Source organism: Sminthopsis crassicaudata, chromosome 2 (genome assembly GCF_048593235.1).
Source record: "Sminthopsis crassicaudata isolate SCR6 chromosome 2, ASM4859323v1, whole genome shotgun sequence".
NCBI lineage: Eukaryota > Metazoa > Chordata > Mammalia > Dasyuromorphia > Dasyuridae > Sminthopsis > Sminthopsis crassicaudata.
The window spans coordinates 614,879,426-614,900,430 of record NC_133618.1 but is presented as its reverse complement, the minus strand read 5'-3'; the positions used below and the strand labels follow the sequence as shown (position 1 = coordinate 614,900,430).

Genomic DNA, 21,005 nt, shown 5'->3' with positions numbered 1-21,005 from the left:
TCTCCCCTCGCCCCAGTGTGTCTCTTTATGTTTGTCCCTCTCTCTTTGGCTCTGTCTGAGTCTCTGTCTTTGTGTCTTTTTGCCCCTCCCTCTGTCTCTCTGTGTCTTTGTGTCTCTCTCAGAATTATTTTATTTATTTATCGGTCTACATGAAAAATTCTCATGAAATATAAGGTCCTAGCAGGCAGGGATTATCTCCATTGTTCATTGTGTTTTTATATGCCCAGGACCTAACAGAGTGTCCTTTGCATATAGTAAAAACGTGACTACTAAATGTATGTTGACTTGAGATTTTATTTTCCCTTCCCATTGTTTTACCCCTTCCTGCTTGCTTTAGTTGCTGCTAAGGACTTTTTCTAGAGGCTTTGTCCACGTAGTTGGCAGTGCCTATTTTGCTCTGCACTAAATTAACTGTACTAATCAGATCTTACTTTAGAGTCTCCATTAGGCGCACATCATGCTCCTCTGTCTAGCCACTGTAGGCTTCTATACTCAAAGTCCTAGAAGCAGCTCCCCTCATCGGGGCAACTTCAACAGTGAATCCACCCATAAAAAAGAGTCATTATAAACAACCATGGCAATTATTCTTCATTCTATTAACTTTATTGCTACTGAACATTACAAGCATAAGAAAAGTTAGTACTGCCTTTTGAACCTGAACCTTCCCAAGTCCCAATTTGGGTCTATGCAGTTAAATTGACAGCCCAGATGATAAAAGTTAGGTGACTTTCTTCTCCCAGTCTCCAGTCTCTAATGCTAAGAACTTCAAAGACAACAGCTGATAATGGGGCTTTTTTGGAAAAGAGATAGAGAAGGAGCAAAAAATGGGAGAGTATTCTTAGGGTACCATTCTGATCACCAGGGGGCATTGCAGGATTAAGAGAGGTATAGCTTCACTCCCTCCTCCAATTCACAGCCCAACAACAAACAGTGTCATCATTTTTCTACTCTGCCTGTTTGTTGCTGCTTTCGCCCATAAATCAGGTTTTTTTTTAATTTTTCTTTTTTTCTTTTTTACTGAATCATGTTCTCATATCTACCTTCAGAGCTTTATCATTTCCTTCTTCATAGATAGATGGGTAGGAAAATATGCACCCATTTTTTTCTAAAGGTACTCTTTCTATACTTAGTGAGTTAATAGGTTTTATTTAGCTAGATCATATTGTGGTGTTGATAATGGTGGTGGTGATGATATTGGCAACATGGTATAACTAAAAGAAATGTGACCTTGAAAATAGGAATATCTAGGTTCAAATTTTGTTTCAAAAACAATGTTTGTATGACCCTGGGAAAATCACCTAATTTCTTGGTGTTCTAGGTCAATGGCATGAAACTCAGAAAAAAAAATAGAAGATATTAAACCATAGATAAGCATCCACTTGGGGTCACTTAGTTTTAAAATGTGATATTACCATGTTTTTATTTATTTATATTTATTTATTCTACTTATTCTAATTTCCCAATTACATTTTAATTATAATTCAGGTTACTTTCATGGACAGAATCAACTTCTGCTCTCAAGAGTATTTTCACCTAATAGTTTTCTATATCAATGAAATCACAGGTCCAGTTCCTATAAAATTATTACTACTTCTACTCCTCCTATTCCTTCTGTTCCTACTATTGACATATTTACATGTCACTTTAAGGAATTCACAGCAATACTTTAAGGTTAGTCTTATTATTATCCTGACTTTATAGAAAATTGAGAAGCTGAGAGGTAAGTGATGCAGCCAGTGTCACAAAGTTAATATGAGTTTCAGGAAATCATCTGAAATATTTGTTTTTCTATTATTTTGAGTTTCCAACAGAACTGCCCCCACAATCTAAAGATACTTTAGAGCTTATCTATAATTGAAAGTTGAGGAAACTGAGGCCCAGTGATTTTAACTGACTGCCCAGTGACACACGTAGGAAGGGAAAGGATTTGAATCCAGTTGCAATGACCCCTCCAAGCTAAATTCTACATTATTCCATGATGCCTTTTGTTTTGTCAGCCAAGGACAACATTCTGTAGAATAAGCTTAACAAAACATGACTAACAAGTTGGGGAAAGCCAAGATAAGCTAGGAAAAAAGTTCCCAATTCAGGCTACACATATCCTCAAGGGTCACATGAAGCTTGTCAAGAGGAGGGATAAAGAATTTGGGAACAAATACTTATTTTATTGAAATGAATATGCTTCATTTCTTATGTCTATTAAACTCTAGAATTTATTTCTTCTCACATTAAATAAAGAATTCAAGAAAATTGAGTATAGAAAAGCCAATGGATAAAACAGACTGAAAGACTAGCAACTCTTAAGCAAGAATATAGTAAAAGAAGGTATATCAAGTGACTCTTCAGTTAGTTCATTTTGGTTGGCCTTGAATAACCTCTTGGTGCCTTTAAAGGATCTAGGAAGACAGGAGAAACATTATTGAACTAGAACTGAGAATTGTGGCAATTAGAAAAAAGGGAAAGAAGATAGGTTCATCTAATTGTAGGTCAATGATCTTGATGTTGATTCCTGGCAAAATTCCAAACCACAATCTTAAAGGATTTATTTCAGAGCATTTGGAAAGGAAAGCATGCTTATTAGTAGTCCATGAGATTCATTAAAAGCAAGACATGTCTGACAAGTCATTTTGGAGGGGCAGGATTAATGGATGAGTAGGTTAGGGAAATGCTACAGATATAGTATTGCAAAATAGTTGACACCATTTCTGTGGCATCATGGTGGAAAAGCTGAAGAACTACGGACATGATTACTATATAGTTAGCATGATTACTATATAGTTAGATAGTCTCAAAACGGAGTGATTTTATGATCCAATCATCTATGAGTCTATAAGCAAAGATTAGTGAGTTAAGTCTTGAGAAGCACTCTAATGGTATGCTACAAAACTCTGCCACTGGATTTGTTCTTTTTTCACTGATTTGGATCTAAATGTGTAATGGATATATTTACTGATTTGGATACAGAAATATATTCTAGTAGGCTGAAGAAATCACCCTAATTTTATATATCAAGATAACAAAACTAAATGATTCAATGTTGATTTTGTGGGTACATATATCACTAATTGATAGTATTTCATTGATGGAAATGACTTTGGATTATTATCTGCAATATCACTATACCCTAAAAAACATAGGACATTTATATCTGAGTTGCATTTGAGATCTTCCATATGTCTTGTCTCTCCCATCAAGATAATAGCTCCTTGAGAGCAGAGGTGTATTTGTATCAGTAGAACTTTGCACAGCATTTTGCACATATTAAGTGTTTTCTAAATGATTTGTTTACACCACATTTAGAATGTTATATTTTGTCCTGAATACCATCTTTTAGAACAGATAATAGATACCTGGGGAATAGCAGAGAAAGGAAACCATCTCTGATCCTGCCCAAATAATTTAATCCTGACTGTTTCACCAAAACTATATATATATATATATATATATGTATGTATATACATATATATGTATATATGTATGTATATACATATATATGTATATATATATATATATATATATATATACATATAAAGAGAGAGAGAGAGAGAGAGAGAGAGAGAGTCACCTCCAAATATTTGAAGGATACTTATATGGAAGTAGATATTTTACTTAGCCCTACCAAAAGACATATAGGGCCAATAGATCAAAATTATTGATTCAACATAAGTAAAGTACTTCCTGATCATTACAATTGTGCAGACATAGGATTGCATCTTGAGTTTCAATAAGTTCCTCATTAATAGTGGTCTTTGGTTAGGGCTGAATTACCATTTTATGGTGATACTATAGAGTGGATTACTACAACAGGTATAAGAATGAACTTGATAACATTTGGGCTTTCTTCCAATTCTATAATTCTCTAATCCTTTTCTAAAAATCTCAGGAAGCCAATGATCATAGCTCCAGTTAGCGTATTTTTTTTTATTTTTTGTCCATCAGATGTGAGAGGATTTATTCTTCCCTTCCTGGGTGGGTGTACTAGGCAATAAGAAACAGAAAAAGTAGGACTAAAGGTGGTACTAAACACTGGAGATAAACACTGGAGATAACCACTGGCACTACTACCCTTTCCAGGGACTAAACAGGAAATATCTGATCAGAGAAAAAGTTTAGTTAATATGTATTGGATTGTAGGGGGAAATTTAACAGTAGAAGGCAGATAGGGCTCATGAAAGTGATATATGGTCACAGTTTTCAGTGCTATAGGATGTTTTCATTTTATACTTTTTGCATTTATGTTTACAGCTGGTCATCTTTTCTCTGGGACATATTAAGAGCATATGTTGTGTCTTTGGCCTCTTCCAATTTGATCTTTAGTTCAATATGGTGCTTTTTGGTGTGAATAATATCGTGCCACTAGGAGAGTGTCCCGGATGTAGGTTTGAACTGCATATCTGCTATGCTAACTTCCCAAAGTTGTGCCCCACTTGGGAGCACTGCAATGTACAACTATAGCTCTGTCCCTTGTAGTTATCCTTTGGGAAGACAGGTCACCAACACATCCTTTTTTAAAATCAATTTTTCAATAACTTACATAAGATGTCACAATAGAAATGTATTTTGGGGCAGCTAGGTGGTGCAGTGGATAGAGCACCAGCCCTGAAGTCAGGAGGAGCTGAGTTCAAATCTGGTCTTAGACACTTAATACTTCCTAGCTGTGTGACTCTGGGAAAGTCACTTAACCCCAATTTCCTCAGGAAAAAAAAAATAGAGATATGTATGGAATTTGGTTTGCCTAAAATTAAAAAAAAATAAACCCACAGTATTTCTTGTAAGAAGACATCATCAAATTTTAGAAGATCAACTTGGAACAAGTTTCAATCACCTATGAGATATGTTAGAAATTCCAATTTTTAGTCTTGAACTACATAATTAGTCTTCCATTAAAGTGCTATTCAAATGCCTCACATTGTCATGCAGGTAAGTCTGGAGCTCTATATGGTTACTCCAATAGGTCCTTCCTATCAACCTGGCAAACTTTGACTATGCAATGAGGTCTATGATTTTTTTTTTACAGAGACCAATATGATTTAATACAAAGAAACTCAGGATGAGAAGATTGGTCACCAAATGATGAGTTTTTAGACAGATATGAAAGGGATGACTGGAGTACTTAAGTAACTTGTGATATTTAGGACATACATTAACCACAACCCATTAAATGTTTCTGCAAATAAGCAGAAGAAAGAAGTTAATTAGTATAAATGCTATTTAACTTTATAATTTTACTTTGGCAGAGGGCAGATATACAAAAGAAAATAAGAATACCAGCTCACATTTATACTAGGGTTTAAGGTTTATTTGTAGAACTTTGTGACATTATGTTATTTGATTCTCACAATTACTCTATGGGTTGGGTCATAATTATCTCTATATTTCAGGTGAGGAAACTGAAATTCCATAGATGTGGAGAGGGGAGAGAATAAGCATTTATTAAATGCCTACTTTAACCTAGAAACTTTAAAATATTGTTTCATTTGATCTTCATGACAACACTGTGAGACAACTCCTACCATTATGTCCATTTTAGAGTTGAGGAAGATAGTAGTTAAGTGACTTGCCCAGGATCATACAGCTAGTAAGTGTTTTAAGTCTAAATTTCAATTCAGGTCTTCCTCACTTCAGACCCAGCATTCTAAGCAATGTACTATCCTAAACAACTAAAAAGATTTGCCCAACTAAAAAGATTTGCTTGAAAAGGAATTTGAACTTGGGTCTTCTCAATTCCAAGGGCAACAAGGGAATGCAATGGATAGATTATAATACCTGGAGTCAGGAAGATCTGAGTTCAAATCCAGCCTCAAGTACTTATTAGCTGACTTACCCTAGACAAGTTGTTTAACAATGTTTACCTCGGTTTCCTCACCTATAAAGTGAGCTGGAGAAGGAAATAGCAAACCATTCCTGTATTGCTGCCAAGAACATTGCAAATAGGATCACAAAGAAGTCAGACATGATCAAATTAGCTCACAACCACGACAGCAACTTCTCAATTCCAATTCTAATAGTCTATGTGCACTTAGAAAATTGGGATCAAGGAATAAAAATTATTTAATTCATTCCTTTTTAATCCAGTATCCTTCTCTGGGCTCTAGTTATATGACAAGAAGTATCCCAAAAGAAAGAAAAGAAAACAAAGAAGAAAGAAACATGGAAAGAAGGAAGGAAGGGAGGGAGGGAGGGAGGAATTTGTTCAATAAACAAATGAAAAATTATTTATATAGTACTTGACATGTACAATGCACTAAGCAATGAAGATGCAAATAGAAAAGTCAGCCAGTCTTTGCTCTCAAGGGGCTCAGATTTTAATGGCACCACAAAGAGTCAATCTAATAGAGCAGGAATGAGAGACAGATCAAATATGTTGATAAAGTCTAGATTTTCAAGTTGTCTTGTAACATCACCTACCCAGTCAATGAGACTCAATAAGACTTATGAATGAAAGGTCTTCATATTTTTTAAACAACTAAAAGGAATTTGCTCAACCCAGTTTTTAAACTCTTTAAAAATGACTGTGATGTTAGAAACATGCAATCATTTCTGTAGGCATAGCAAAGGATCAATATGGTATAATGGAATAGATTATTTATTTAGAAGAAGCTAGAGTAAGACTTTTTTTCTCCCTGTTATATACCCTTTTCTGAAAACAGTCTTAGATTTAGACTTATGGACAGTTCCCTGTTAACTTTCATAGACTGTTTTGCTCAGGGTCCAAGTTGTAATGTATATTTGTACCCAAGGCACTCATCTTCAGATAGATCCTATAACAACCAGTCCTAAATTCCCCCAATTGGAATTCCACATGAGTGTCTTTCTGTGCTTCTACAAATAATTAAATTAAGATAGATATTTTAGCATTTTTAAACTTGCAGATAGGTGACTTAAGAATGACTATTTTTTAAAAATTACTTACCTAAGCCACTAGTCTTTGTGTTCCCAGGAATCATACCTTTTCACATTTTAATTCCCACCTTTCTATCTTTTTTTATCTGAGAAATGTAAACGGACCCATACTACCATGGCCTCTGGAAAGAGCATATTTATAGACTGCTTATTGTTCTACTTTTATGATGTCCCAACTATAACTCTCTTCCCATTCCATAGTGCAGTATTTCCCATTAAAATGTAAGCTCCTTGAGGGCAGAGATTATTTTCTGTTTCTGTGTTTCTAGTACTTAGCATAGAGCTTGTTACATTATAAGTTTTTCATGAGTTATTTTCATTCAATTATCCATTGACTACATGGAGTAGTCTGCAAGATAGAAATTAATGTAGCCAGAGCTCTTTTTCTACATAGTAATAATGTTTCACTTTATTATTAGAGTACTAAGACATAACATTGAGTATCATCACCTTTTGAAGTACTCAAAATCACAGACATCAAAGTCATTGTCTTGATATCAGTTCTACTTATGAGTATGATTTTTTGGTAATTTTTGGAAATTAAAAGTTGACAGTTTACAATCTGGAAATGGAAGATACATGGGAAATGGCATAAATATGTCAGTATCTGGATAGGGAAGGGACTAGATCTCTGGTATCTTTGGTATTAGGAACATTTCCCTCCAAGGCAGATAATTACCTTCTCAACTTGTTTTAAAAGGTTGCCCAAAACAAGGTATCAATACATATTAATCAGATTTTTTTTTGTGCTATGGTATATGTGAATAATGGACTTTAAGTTTCTGTTGGTTTCTGTTTTTGGAGGAGATGCAGCAGGAGAGAAAGGGGCATAGGAAAACCTGGCTATGCGATGTAGTAATAGCATCCTGACCAATTTTTGTCATTTTATAGGTAGAACAGCAGAAGTATTAGAGATAAAGTGTTTGACAAATTCAGGATTTCTTGTACTAATGTCAAATGCTTATTGAACTGAATTGAAGTAACCATCAGAAGAACTAAATCTAATGAAATACAGAATAAAATCTATATCCTGATACATTCTTCATTTGTATATGCTTGTCTAGGGCCAGAGGATGAAGTGTTAGGCCTGGTGACACAAAGCAACAGACTTAGACTCAGGAAAAATCATCTTCCTGAGTTCAAATTCAGCCTCACTTACTAGCTGTGTGACCCTGAGCAAGTTACTTAATCCTCTTTTTACCTCAGTTTCCTCATTTGCAATATGAGCTGGAGAAAGAAATGACAAACCATTTCAGTATCTTTACCAAAAAATTCCAAATGGTATTAGAAAGTGTTAGAATGATAAAAATGACCCCAAAACACAAACAACACGCTGATTCCAAAGTCACTTCTCAATGTGGATGTTTCAACATTCCCAGCAATGCAGCTCATCAGAATGATCAATTCCTTGGAATGCTTAGACTCAGCATATTCTGAAGTGGCCAACCTTCCATTCCTCTATATCTTAGTAAGGAGAGAAAGACTGAAAGCAGTGGCCCAAATTTAATATATACTAATTTCCTCCAAATCTGACTCTTTCTGTTCTTCAACAGTCTTTTTCTATTGTTGATGAACATATTTTTTTTTTTCCAGGACTAAAAACTAGGAGTTATTAGTGACTCCTCTCTTACCTTTCCACAAACAAATCCAAGTTGATATTTACCTTTTTATATCTTTCACATCTCTTCCCTCCTTTCCATTTTGGTTGCAACCAACCTAATTCAACCTAAACAAATTATAAACTACCTCAATTCTGGTTTTTATAACTTGACTCGAGGAACTTCATTTTTATGGAAATCAAATACATGAATTAATTGAAAATGCAAATAAGAAACTCTGGTATCTTCATTTGGTTTTCATATAATTACCTTGGTTATCTTCGAGAATAGCCCTTGTGGCTATTATTAGACTATAAGATCTCTGCTTCATTTTTGTCTTTTTGTTACCAGTAACTGAGCACAGTGTCTACCTAGAGCACAGTAGTCATCTTATAAATGTTTGGGTGTATAATTGATTATTTTACCTGTATCTTACAAATATGGGGGGAAACTGTGAAGAAAAGCAAGTAAGGGTACTTGTCTACTTATAATTAGCAAGGTCTGGATCCAAATTAGGTTTAAAAATCAAGCATTTGTTTTCCAGCTGTACTTTTCCTTGTTTAAATGAATTCCAATACCCCATTTTCCTGAAGAAATCCAAAAGGACAATTTTGGATTTGGGAATCATCACCTTTTGGCTGACTATTATTTAGCAATTATTCTCCTAAATGCTTTTCCTTTCTCCATCCAGTTTTCCTCTACAATTAATCCAATAGATGTTACCAAAGTGATTTTCCTAATGTGAATCTGATCAATATTAGCCACTATTGTTCACTACTAAAGCCACCTCTTTGACAGTTAGAAAGAAGGTAGATAAGAGACTCTTGTGGATCAATCTCCTGAGATACATAAGACCAGAGATTTCAGCTAATCTGGCTCTAGTTCAGTTATTGTACATATATAGAAAATCACTCGTAACTTCAATTATACTAAATGATTCCCTATTACATAAGATATAATATCTAAATATTAGCACTTAGTTTAATTTAGAAAATTATAGAATGAATATATAGTTCAGACAACTATGCTGGGAATGGGTAGATTTTGATAAAACAAAAAGAAATCTTTCCCTTCCAGGAGCTTACATTCTATGAGAAAATGGAAAAGATTCCTCACATTATAATCTTACTCTACCCTAATTTTACATTAATTCTACATTCTAGCTAAACCAGACTATTCATCACCATACAATTACTGAATCTTAGAAAGATCTTTTGTGATCACCTAGTCCCTGGTACAACCCATATCCAACTAGTAAATCCCCAACAAATATTCCTCTATCAACTTCCTGAAGATCTCTAGTGACAAGTGATTCACTTTCCTAGAAAGCTGATGTTTTTTTCTTTAGGAACAGTGCCATTAAATTCCTTCTCTGATATATTATTTTGATTTAGGTGCTCTGAGGTTCTTCAAAGCTAAGCTAGGGCAATATGAAGTCTTCCAGGTCTTTCCAAAACAAAAATGCTTGAAGTATGAACATTTCTTCTGAGGGCCAGCCTACCTCTTTGTAGAAACCAGAAGACTGGCTACCATAAAACCATTTCCTAAGGTTTATGTGGTGGGTTGTAATTGGCATTAATATAGGATGTAAACTTGGAAATGAAATAAATTCTTCTTAGAACAGTTAAAGTGCTGAATAGGAAATATATTGTTGACATTTGAAAAATCAACAGATTGAGAAGGATTCTGACAAGATGATAGAGTAGGTCAGAAAATGTGGGGCTCTCCAAATGTTCTCCACAAAAAAGACAAAATAATGCCTCACAGCAGCAGATATAAACACGGGTGAGGCATTCACTCTCCTTAAGGCAATCTGAGAAAAGTCCAGGAAAGACCAAACCAGGAGTGAAGATCTAGCTTAAGTAAAGTACAAACACCTTCAGGTCAATGCTGCAGAAACAACAAGTCAGATTGTCCCAAACACACAAAAAAGAGTTCTTGGAAGAACTGCAAAAGCACTTTAAAGTCAAATAGAAAAGATCAAAGAAAAATTAGAAAAAAGATAAGAGCAATTCAAGAAAATCTTGAAAAGAAAATAACTTGAGATCAAAAATAAGAAACTAAAAGAAGAAAATAATTCTTTGAAAACTAGAATGGGACACCCAGGAAGCTAATGACATTCAAAGACACCATGAAGTCAAAGAAGAAAATCAAAAGAATGAACAAATAGAAGAGAAAGGAAAATATTTCACCAGAAAAACAACTGATTTTGGAGAACAAAATGAGCAGAAATAATATAAGACTAGTCAGACTACCTGGCATTTATAATCAAAAAAGGAATCTAGATCCACTATTATAAGAAATGATATATGACATTGCTCTGAAGTTCTATAACAAGGAGATAAAGAAGAAATAGAAAAATCCCTGATCACTACCTCACAGAAATCCCAGGAGGAAAATTTATAAGAATATTATAGCCAAGTTTCAAAACTTTCAGGATAAGGAGAAAATATTGGAATCAACAATTTAAGTATCACAGAGCTACAATAAGGATTTAACAAAAGACCTAGCGACTATTCTATTGAAAAAGCACAGATCTTGGAATATATATTTGATAAAGCAAAAGAGGTGAGGCCATGACCAAAGGCAATTTAGCCAACAAAGCTAAGTATAAGTCTGAATGGAAAAATTGATATTCAATGATCACATTTCCCCTTAACTTCTACTGTTTAAAAACCATGACAGTAGAAGTTAAGGGAAAATTTGACACACAACATTAAAGCCCAATTATAAGGGACTCAATAATTATTTACTTCTTACTTGTGAAAATATCATCAAAACAACATGACTGTCATCATTTTTGGGTGGTCTGAAAGAAAGGCTTTGACTGAGCTGATGGGGTGATTCTAAAAAAAAACTGTAGGAGAGATAGAAAGGAGCAATTATTTCATGCAAATGAGGTGTAAAAAAGGAAAAATGACAGAGAAGCTAGTAAGGAGGTGGACAATATTTTGAATTTTATTCTTGTTGGGAATGGGTTAAAGAGGGAACAATTTAAATATATAAAAGGATTTACTACCTAGATAGAACAAAATACCTGGGCACATACCTGTCAAAACAGACAGAGAAATTATATAAATATAAAAATAAAACACTTTATACAAATAAATTCAGATCTAAATAATTGAAGTAATGTTAATTTTCATAGGTAGATAAAACCAATATAAATTTTAAATGACCACTTAACTAATTATATTTAATGTCACCCCAATTAAATTTCTAAAAAAAAAAAGCTTACTGAAATAGTAAAAAAAAATAATAAAGTTTATTTGAAATAATAAAAGATAAGGAATTTTTAAAAAACCAGAGGGCAAAGATGTAAAGGAAGCAGATGCAACAGTATCAGACCTTAAACTATATTATAAGGAAAGAGCATTGTAAGTATAAAATAGATATTTTAAAAAAATTTTCTTGTATAAAATAAAAACCTACATAGTAGCCAAGAATAAAAGGAATGCAGGAAATTGGTGGGGGGGCTTTTATAGACTATCTCTCAGATGGGATGTTATTAGCTTGGAATATTGCTGAGATGTAGGAAATGATTAACTGGTTGATTTAGAAAAAGTGGAAAGATTTAAACAAAAGAAGATGCTATCCACCATCAGAGAAACCTTACAGGTAGAAATAAGTATAATCTAGTCTAACATATATGCCTATGAGTATATATGTATATGTATATAGTATGTATATTTATAAATATCTATGTATGTGTAAAAATATCTACATTTAATTTTGGCCTTCTTTGGAGGAGGGAGTAAAAAATGCACAACAGAAAACAAAAGAAAAGCCAGGCATCTTTGAAAAAACATGCACTATTTATTTTATGTTTTCTTGAAATGGAAATTTTTTATATTGAATCCTCCTTTATATCCTGCTATATACATGTCAATGTATTTTTCTCCTTTTATATTTAAGTTTAAAATAAATTTTAAAATTTATGAAAAAAAAGAAAATCAATAGATCTTGATTGTAGATCTATACACATACCTTTCCCTTTCAGAGTTTGATAAAATTCATTTTAGTTATCTATTTCTAAATGATTTACACTTGAGTAGTTATTTGCCATTTTTAAAGAAGGTTAATTTTTAAAGTATAATCTAGAACTAAATTTGGTTGGTTTTGAAGATGGAACACACCGACCCCCAAATTCTGAATGGCAAATATCTAGAAGGGTATAAATACCTTTTAAATTTAGAAAGAATTAAGTCTGTAAATCAAGCTATAATTTTTTTCATTTGATTCCCATGTTAAAATTAGGTGTCCAAAATAATTATTAGATCCTGAAAAAGACCTGATTTTATTATGGTAGTTCATTTTAAAGTCCATCACATTAAATTTTGAAGTGAAAATCAGGAGAAAAATGAACAGGGTTGGATTGGTCTCCCCCCCAACTTTAGGGCAGGCATTATAGTATGTTGTAGAAAAAACAGTGAACCTAAAGGAGAAAACTGGATTCAAATTATATTTTTGTCATTTTCTATCTATATGATCATGACATATTGTTTTCTAGCAGTATGAACTTTAGGAAGTCACCATAGCCTGTCATTGTCTAACTGTGTAACTATGGGCAAGTCACCTCCAGCTTCAGTTTCATTATGTATCAACAAATATTGGGTGATTGTTCAGTCACATCTAACTCTTCATGACCCCATTTAGTTTTTTGGCAAAGATAATGGAGTGGTTTGCCATTTCCTTCTCCAGCTTATTTAACAGATGAGGAAACTGAAGGAAACAGGGTAATGAGATTTGCCAGAGCCACTGAACTCAGTGAGTCTTTCTGACTTCACCAACATTTTATCCACTGAGCCCACTGTCTACCCAAAAATTGGGTAAATAACATTAGAATACCTGTAATATCTACTTCATAATGGCATTGTAATGATAAAGTGAGAATATATTATCACGTAATTCCTTATAATATCCTTAAGGAACTATAAGAATACCAACTATTTTTATTCTCTGTAGCTCAAGTTCTTGAAGAGCTTGGCTTAGATGATCATTAAAGTCTCTTTCAGGTTTAAATCCTGTGATTCTAAGAATTCCAACTGACCTTAAAATATGTACAGAATGAAAGAGATGTCATATAACCAAGTATTGATCTGAAAGATAACATAAGTAACATACAAAAAGATAGTAGATGAAAAAAATATGGTTAGGTTGCTAAATCTTTTAGAACTGAATAGAAATCTATTTGGATTGACCAACCCCAATATCAGACAATGAGCAGAGAGCAGATTCCTAAGAAATCTATCACACAAAAATAAAGGGCAGAAGTGACTTGTTTTGGTAACCCCAAGGGCAAAGCCAAGGTATCAGACTTTAAGTGCTAAGTATTCTCCTAGATGCACTCCATATCCAGGGCTGTCCTTTGCAAACTCAGGGCAAGGATCTTACCAATGGAACAACACATTCCTGTTCTATTAATTTATTTTTTATCCATACTTATTATAACATTGGAAAGATTGTACCTTCTGGATTTACCCTCCAAAGTTAAGAAAATTTAAGTTTTGCTTAATATCATTGCCATCTTATAGCACAAAAGCAACCTCATCAGCAGTGACTAAGAAGGCAGACAAGGAGTTTCAGTGAGCAATCTCTCCAGATAATTAAGACCAAGGACTTCATCTACTCTGGTTTTGATATAGTTACAGCACACATGCAGAGCCCCCTGCCCCATTGTTTTAGATTGACTTTCTATTCATCCCTACTGTTGACTTTTCTGTGTCTATGCCTCAAGAGGTTTGAAGTATTTAGCCAGATTTTAAATAATTAATTTGATGAATCAAGAAATAGAAAAGTCTTTGGGCAGCAACTTTGTAGATATTTTACATTTAATGGCCATGAGAGTTTGGAAGGATAAACAAAATTTAAACTAGCTTAGTCCTAATTTTGGTAACTAGGCTTGAAGAGCTTCAATTTTAGGGAAATAAAAATGTTGCAAACATAAATGAGGACCATTTACCATTTGTATCTTCATGTGGCTTTCCCATAACCATCATGGTTATCTTTGTTACTCTCCTTGTTATTTTGCTCTTATTATCCTTATCTTCTCCCATTTTCTTCCCCTTTCCCAACTCTTTAGGCTCAAGTAACATTCCAAATCCTGAAATCCTTACAATAGGGCAGATGTGCAAGTATAAATGGGGCTTCTCCAAGCCATAGGACTCAGGAAGGACTTTATTCCTGGGGATCTGGACATCCAAGTATTTAAGAGTTTCCCTGATATGAGCAAAGGTGAAGGACACCTTGTACAGAGTTATCCAAGAAGTCTCTCAAGTGAATCGGATAAATTTCTCTCCCACTCAGTCCCTGCACCTGGGCAGGAGTTGGTCTGTAGGCCCTTGCCTCTTTTTAAGAGATTCAGCTCTTAGCATGGTAGGCACTTATTAAAAATCGAATTGAATTTCTGGGTCCTGGTACCTCTTTCACAAAGAGCTTGCTTCATTTTCAGTTTGGATAAGAAGAAAGGAACTATGGAAGGTTAATACACACAACATACATACACACACACACACACACACATACACACCTGGGATTCCCATATTCCTGCCATATATATATATATATATATATATATATATGTATATATATAAAATTTGTAATTATGATTCTTTCCTCAGTGGAGAAGACTTTTTCTTAACAGAGGGACTTATTTACGAATATATACCTCATATATCTTCTAAATGTTAAGGCCATCTAAAAGAATTAAAAATTCTTATTTGGAATGCAGATAATTCAATTTAGTACAAGAATTTGTGGAGTACTCATAGATTAGTATGCTAGCCAGGTCATACTGGCTATTAAGAGCTGATTGTTAAATGTTTAGTGGAATCATTTATACCTTGGAAATCAGCAAATGTTGCAAATCAGGGCTTAATTTATTAGTTATTAATTAACACCCTCAATTTTGGTAATTTCTGGACTTAAGAAAGTGATGGAAAACTCTTGGTAATACATATTAAGCTTAAAAGTATGGTCCATTTTCCCCCACACTCAAAGAACTGGTTGTTAAACATTTGCCCTCACGCTGCTATTTTTAGCAATCAGGTACAGTAAATGATAAGATACTTAGGGTACTTGGACAAGAGTTGGACAGGTGAAAGTTTTCAGACTACATAAGCATCAGGATTTTTTTTTCTTTCTGGTAACATTGTGGCAGAAAAAATACCACATAAATATAATAGGGGATAAGGATGTTAGCAGATATGATAGTGATTTTTTAAAAATTCACAATATTTTTATTCCACACATTTGTTGAAAAAAGCCTAAATTAACACTCTCAACACAATGTAACAGTATTTAACAATAATCTTGCTGTATTGTCAGATTACTAGTTTATGTACAGAGACACGCTAGTATCTATATTATAATGATTAATATATTAAGTAGATTACAGATATAGGCAGGAAAGATTGAGCATATTTTTCTCTCAAATAAAGAAACCCTTATGTTAGGTGGACAGATTATGCCTAGAGTCTTTTCTAGGGCGAAGGGGCTCAGACTTACAGCTTCATCTCCAAGGGACTATAAGGAAAGCAGGCATTTACCAATATTTAATACTTTATACCAAGATAAGGTTGAAATGGATTCATGATTTAGACATAAAAGGTGATACTATAATCACATTAGGATAGTGTACCTTTCAGATTTGTGGAGAAGGGAGGAATTTATGGACAAAAAAGAACTAAAGAACATAAAATGCAAAATGGATTAATTTTGATTACAGTAATTAAAAAGATTGTGTACAAACAAAACCAATGTGGCTAAGATTTAGAAGGGAAGCAAAAAACTGAGGAAAAAAATTTATAGCCAGTATTTCTGATAAAGGCCTCATTTTTAAAATATATATAGAATTGGCTCAAATTTATAAGAATACAGCCATTCCCCAATTGATAAATGGTCAAAGTATATGAACGGACAATTTTCAGATGAAAAAATTAAAGCCATTTCTAGTCATATGAAAAAATGCTCTAATTTACTAATGATTAGAGAAATGCAAATCAAGACAACTCAGGTACCAACTCATACCCCTCAGATTGCCTAAAATGTCAGAAAAAGATAATGACAAATATTGGAGGGGATGTGGGAAAACTGTAACACTAATGCATTATTGGTAGAGTTGTGAACTGATGCAACTACCCTGGAGAACAATTTGGAACTATGTCCAAAGGACTATCAAACTCTGCATACCCTTTGATCCAGCAATGTCATCACTGGGTCTATAAGCCAAATTGATCTTAAAAGAGGAGAAAAGAACTCACATGTCCTAAAAGGTTTGTGGCAGCCCTTTTTGAAGTGGCAACAAACTGGAAACTGAATGAATGCTGAGCAGTTGGAGAATGGCTGAATAAATTATGGTATATGAATGTTATGGAATATTATTGTTCTATAAGAAAGGATGAGCAAGCTGATTTCAGAAAAGCCTAGAAAGATTTATATGAAGTAATGCTAAGTGAAATGAGTAGAACCAGGAAAATATTGTATATAGCAACAAAATTATGTGAGGATCAATTGTGATGGACTTGGATCTTTTTAGCAACGAGGTCATTCAAGGCAGTTCCAATAGATTTGTGATGGAAAATGCCAATCACATTCAGAGAGAGAAGTATGGGGACTGAATGTGGATCAAAACATGATATTTTTACCTTTGATGTTGTTATTATTAGGTTGTTTTTTTATCATTTTTTGCTTTCAATACGATTTTTCATGCATGATAAATATGGAAATATGTTTAGAAGAAATGAACATATTTAACCTATATTGGATTGCTCACTGTCTTGGAAGGGGTTGGGAGGAGGGAAGAAGAAAAATTTGGAACACAACATTTTGCATGTTGAATTTTGAAAACTATCTTTGCATATATTTGAAAAAATAAAAAGCTTTTATAAAAAAGGAAGAACAAAAAACAAAAGAAAGAAAGAAAAAAAAAGTTCAGTTTTAAGTCAGAAAGACCCAAGTTCAGATCCAGTTTCAGACACTTACTAACTTTGTAACCCCAGCCAAATTACTTAACTCATTTGTAAAATGAGGGGAAGAAGGAAATGGCAAACCACCCCAGTATCTTTACCAAGACCATCCCAAATAGAGTCCCAAAGAGTAGGGCAGGACTGAATAGCAGCAAATGTATATAGTCCCAGCTGGTCTGTATAAGAGGCAGGCTTTCACCTGAAATCTTCATTCCCTGTGCTAGTTTTTTCTATAATAATAAAGGATATATACCTACTACTTGGCATATCTCTTATTTTATTCCCATAACAGTTCTTTTAGAGTAGTCTAGATATTATTATATCAGTTTTACACATTAGGAAACTGAGGCTCAGATAAATTGAGTAACCTGCTCATTCATAGTCTTATAAAGCTGTTAAAAAAGTCAGACAAGGCACTGTATCTACTATGGATCAAAATAAAAAACTAATTATAAATTTAGATTTGGAAGGGACTTCAGAAGCCAGTGAGTCTAGCACCTGTCCCCTTGCCCTTGTTTTACAGATTAGTAAATTGAGAACACGAGAGGCTAAATGATATGTCCAAGATCACACAAGTGGTAAGCATCAGAAATAAGATTAGAAGGCAAGTTTTCAGACTTGAAAGCCAGAATATTTTCTAGCCAGCCACATATAAGTTACATAGAGCCTTATGGTAAAATTATAAGACTTGTAATTCCTTCCTCCTAACTGATCTGGACTGCCTCCATTTAGTGTGATTTCTTCAGGTCATTTGGACTAAAAATTTCATTGCATTTAGGAAACAATAATTGCTCAGGAGACTTCCTGTTTCCTCTGACTTTGAGACTAGCCTGGAAGGAGAGTACTGAATGATCACAGCACAATAATCCTCACACAGTTCTCTTATGTTGTTTTCATTGTATGCATTCCTAGAAATACTTGAGCATTTAAAGAATAATTCTAAATTATAAATAATTCTAAAGTTCACTTTTAAAGTTCCAGCATTTAGCAAGGAAATAAGAGTTGTAACTTTACTGTCACCTTGTATTGCACACACCTTTGATGAAAAACTTTCCAAAGAACTTATCAAGCTGCTGCAAGAGTCCACTTTGGATCCCATACCACCCCCTCCATCCCTCAGCAAACTATTTTATCCTTGGAATAAGCTGCCTTTTTTGGCCTTCTCTCATATAGGTTCTCCTCTAAATAATGAATTAGCTTTTGTCTGGGATTTCCAAAGAAAACTCACAGAAAGAAGAGACCAGGGTGCATTTGAGTTTCAATTGCTTGGCAGTTCTAAAATTGTAGGCTCGAGACTAGAGGCACAACTTCAAACTCTGATTTAAGAAAAGTTAAATAAAAAAATAATTAGTACATCTGCCACCACTCATGGATACACACGGTTTTTTCTCTCTCTTTCTCCTTTTGTCTCCCTCTCTCACCTCCTCTCTCTTTCTCTCTTCCCCTGTTCTCCCTCTCTTCCCCTCTTTTCTTCTCTCTCTCTCCCCCCTCTTTCTTTCTCCCCCTCAGTCTCTCTCTCTCTCTCTCTCTCTCTCTCTCTCTCTCTCTCTCTCTCTCTCTCTCTCAGTCTCTCTCTCTCTCACACACAAACACACATACACACACACACAAACACACAAACATACAAACACAGAGAAAGAGAAAAATGAACTTACTTAGTTATAGTCTCAATTCTTCAGTGAACTCGGAAACTTTGTCACTAAGCAACAGGAAGCCTGGGTCCTTGGAGATTATTACCATAATGTTTGAGTCTAACCTGCAAGTTTAAACAAGAACCAGACGGGGTTACTGTTTGATGAGCCTGAAAACCTTGGGAAAGTTCAGTAGAGCTGATTGCGAAATGCTTTTAGCCTGATGGCAGAGGAATTTATTTGCTGGTCAGACAGATCATCAAGAAGGCCCCCCTATTCCCCAACTGCCCTCTACCTTTGTGCCTGACCACCCTGCAGCACACTTTGCCAGCATTTGTCTAGGGGAGAGCTGTATCAGGTTTATTTCTGACTGTACCCCAGTTTGTGATAACCAAATCATCCTTTCAAGTAAATAATCTGAGAATTAATGGAAAGGAAATTAACAAAAAAAATTTTTTTACATCTATGCATAACAATAAGTCAACTCTGTTGGGATTTGTGTTCTTATTTTTTTAATTGTGATTTTCTAGAATTTTAAAATTCAGCTTGGAGTGACCATACCTGGTAAGAAAATCCCCAGAGTCTGAGGCCTTTTGAAAATCCTCTGTTTCAAAGGAAGGAATGAATAAGTTTCCATTCAAATCAATGACCATTAAAGTGTGAGCCATTGTGCTTGCAGAAAGTTGATTAATACTGGAAGATTCAATTTAATTCAACAACCCTTTATTAAGCACCTTGCTGAGTGCTGGGGATTTAAACAAAAATGAAACACATTTAAGAATCTTGAGCATTATATAGTATTTTTCTTCCAAGATTGCAGCTAACATATGATAAATACATATCTTAATATTGTAGTCAGATCTGGGTAAAACATATTTTTAATGAGTCTATGAGTTTGAATAAGAGTTTGAGATTTTGGTACCTTTAAAGACAAGTTATTGCCAAGAACTGGTGAGGAAAGAAGCAATTGCTTCTACCTGCAAGGTTAACATCTTAATATCAGCCTTTAATTCAATTCATAAATGTGCACATGAGAAAATAGATGGTCTATTGAAGCCCAAAAACCTTTACTAGGGAGCGAATGGAAGAAGGATGGAAAAGAGAGACAGGCAGACAGACAAGGGCAGAGACACAGAGAGAAAGGAGGAAGAGAGAGACAGAGACAGAGAGCGACAAAGAGAGAGAGAGAAAGAGAGAGAGAGAGAGAGAGAGAGAGAGAGAGAGAGAGAGAGAGAGAGAGAGAGAGAGAGAGAGAGAGAGAGAGAGGAGGGAGGGAGATACAGAGACACACACAGAGACAGAGACAGAAAGAGAGAACCAGAGAGACAGAGACAGACACTGAGACCAGAGAGACAGACAATGATAGACAGAAACAGGGAGATATAATCATATGTATGTGTACTGTGGAATTGTAAGGTATGATCATCCACCTGGTTTACAAAGGACAATGAATTTTAGTTTAATTATGGTCTGTGTTTTCTGGTACCTTTAGTCCTTTAACCTAAAGCGCTTAATAGACTTGTATGAGTCTGTTTAATATGTGAAACAAATGCAATAGTCCAGCAAGGCCCAAACTCATTAGAAAACTGTGATGGTAATGGGCTCTTTGAGTGGGAGATTCCAGGTTCAGATCCTGCTGCTGCTGACTACCTTGGTAACCCTGAGCAAATTCACTTATCTTCTCTTGGATCAGCATCTTCCTCCATAAAATGGGAGAAGGATCAACTACCTGACTTCGAAGCTCCTTCCTGCTCTGACTCTGTGGTCCCATGATCAATCTCCAGCACTTCCCAGAAATAACAACAGCAGCAATAATATTGACAATACCAGCGGTGTTGTGCTAGAGAGCAACCTTAGAGACAGGAAGATCCCAGGCTAAGTCCATCTTTGACACATATTGACTGCGA

General features: G+C 34.6%; 2 protein-coding genes across 8 annotated transcripts in view; one reads left to right on the top strand and one right to left on the bottom strand.

The window, feature by feature from the left end:
- Window positions 1-21,005, top strand: part of WDFY4 (WDFY family member 4) — a gene marked incomplete in the record, with an annotated part of 362,592 nt that overhangs the window by 273,985 nt on the left and 67,602 nt on the right.
- The window catches only part of LRRC18 (leucine rich repeat containing 18), a 39,485-nt gene that overhangs the window by 14,466 nt on the left and 4,014 nt on the right, over window positions 1-21,005 (bottom strand). For 5 of the 7 annotated variants that reach the window (XM_074296111.1, XM_074296113.1, XM_074296110.1 and 2 more), the window contains exons 3-4: window positions 19,123-19,223; window positions 18,696-18,783 (exon numbers count right to left, since the gene is read on the bottom strand). The gene's annotated coding sequence lies outside the window, so the exon portion shown is untranslated. Of the gene's footprint in view, window positions 1-18,695; window positions 18,824-19,050; window positions 19,224-21,005 lie in introns of those variants that run through there. The other 2 variants (XM_074296117.1, XM_074296115.1) reach the window with 2 other exon arrangements.